Genomic DNA, 2,387 nt, shown 5'->3' on the forward strand with positions numbered 1-2,387 from the left:
ACAGCCTTTTCTTCATATCGAGGACCGTCAAGACACCTTTTTTACGCGCTTGTAGATAAAAATACCCTTGAGAATTTAAGAAACAGGACACCGTTCTCACTGATACCTTTTTGGAAGAAATTCCAGCTTCTTGCATAATTCTTTCACAGGAAAAGTTGCTCTCTTTCTCTCGAAGTCTTTTCATGGCTCTCAGAAGCCGCCTTCCGTCTCTCGAACTTTATTTGAACGGTCTTCCCCTTTATCCTTGTTGTTTGTAACATGCTCTCATGGCAAGAATGCCTTCTTTCTTTATTCTCCACACGCTTCCCCTTGAAATGTGGCACATTTCGGCAACTTTCCGTATGGAGAAACCCTGAATTGTACACAGATAGTACACACGTGCTCTTGTGACACTATCAATGGGAAATTTAAAGACCATGCCGCAAACTCTCTATGGCAGTATTTTTAAAGCTTGCGCTGAATACACTTTTTGCGAACTGGATATTGTTAACATTAAGGGTTTCTTTATATACACTGCTTAATTCCTCCCCTTCATTAGAATGTCACAACGGCCTACATTAACTGTGCCCCCTTGTGACCCCAGCAACAATTATGTCTGGGACAACAGTAGGTCTGTTTATTTTCATTGTAATTACTTTCCTTATTTGGTATTAGTCTTCATGCTTAAAATTCAATTGTACTTTAGGTAACCGTTACTTCTAAAGATGTATGTTGGAGCATACGAAATGTCAAGTTCATAAGAAGTTTTACAACATGCGTTATCTCGTTGTGTTTACAACCGCAGTTTGTTTGTTATGTTTACTCAAGTTGAAATGGCTGAAGAATAAGAGTGTCTATAAGTTAAGTTACCTGGCATGTTTACTTGCGAAACAAAGGATACATCTGTGTCAAAATGATTGCAAGACGTCGGATTTTTGTTTTTGTTACTTTGGTTTTTTATCTTTCAAGTGTTATAAAGTTTGAAAGTCTGTTATCTAACCACACACTAACAAGTTAACACGCCTTACTAATTATACTTACACATCGCAAAAAAAACAAGTGATGTCGGATCCCGCGAAAAAGGACGGAGAGAACCTCCTGAACATAAGAGAGGTGGATGGCCCTGAGGGCGCGAAGGGCATGGCAGAAGTGTGTGAGCGGACCAACATGATGACAATAACAGAATCTAACCAGAACTTAACAAACGTTAACATACCGGTCTACCAGACGGAAACACCTTTAGGAGACGAAACCACACCTAAATCCACATCATCCACCCACCATTACAACACCTTCCACTCGCAACAAACGAAAACCTCGCCCACGATCATCTTTATGGTCCACTTCGCGAAAAACATTATCACGCAAACGGACAAGACAAACCAAACACACAGTCGGACGACAGTGGCATAGATCAACAGAACGCAGGACAGATTCAAGAAGTTACAGCTCACACAAAGAGAGCAGAAATCGTTTGCATATTCAAAGGCAATGCCACCATGAGAGAAATGATGACCCAAGGCATGGACATCCTAGAGAAACGCCAGCCAACCCACAGCAAAGACACCGACAAAATGTAAATCAGGCAAGAAGACGAAAGAGGTGTTTAACTGTGGGCCGGTTGGCCACCTCAAAAGAGAGTGCAGACAACCCAGAGGAAGAGTCAAAAAAATATTAAATGCACAAAACAGTACTTTTGTTTTGAAAGCACCTATAACCAACCTTCATATTCACAAATAAAAAGCTTCATCTGTCCCTGTAAGAATTTATTCTGTAGGGAATGCCTCGCAAATATTAACAAACTCAACTTAAATTACAAAACTTCTATTTGCAACAAGCCAGCATTTCACCATTGTATTTGTTACGTGTATGTTTCTGAATTTCAAGCAGTAAGCATTTATTTCTTGCAGAACCTTGAGTAAACGAGACCAAATGAAAACGATAGCATATTTTCAATACAGGGATAGTTCCATCACAGTACTAAATCTTTCAATAATCTGACCCTTCTAACATCACTTGTCACTTTCACTGTTTTCGAAAAAAGACCAAAAAACAACATAACAAATTTCATGCCTTTTGCAAGTCATACGATTCCCATTCCCGGTGGAGACATTACATGCTCCATTTAACTAGGTCTGTTTATTTTCATTGTCCTTACTTTCCTTATTTGGTATTAGTCTTCATGCTTAAATTCAATTGTACTTTAGGTAACCGTTACTTCTGAAGATGTATGTTGGAGCATACGAAACGTCAAGTTCATAAAAAGTTTTAGAACATGCGTTATCTCGTTATGCTTATACCCGCAGTTTGATTGTTATTTTTACTCAAGTTGAAATGGCCGAAGAATAAGAGTGTCTATGAGTTAAGTTGACTTGTATGTTTACTCGCGAAACAAAGGATACATCAGT

The sequence above is a fragment of the Montipora foliosa genome, chromosome 8 (genome assembly GCF_036669935.1).
Source record: "Montipora foliosa isolate CH-2021 chromosome 8, ASM3666993v2, whole genome shotgun sequence".
Lineage (NCBI taxonomy): Eukaryota > Metazoa > Cnidaria > Anthozoa > Scleractinia > Acroporidae > Montipora > Montipora foliosa.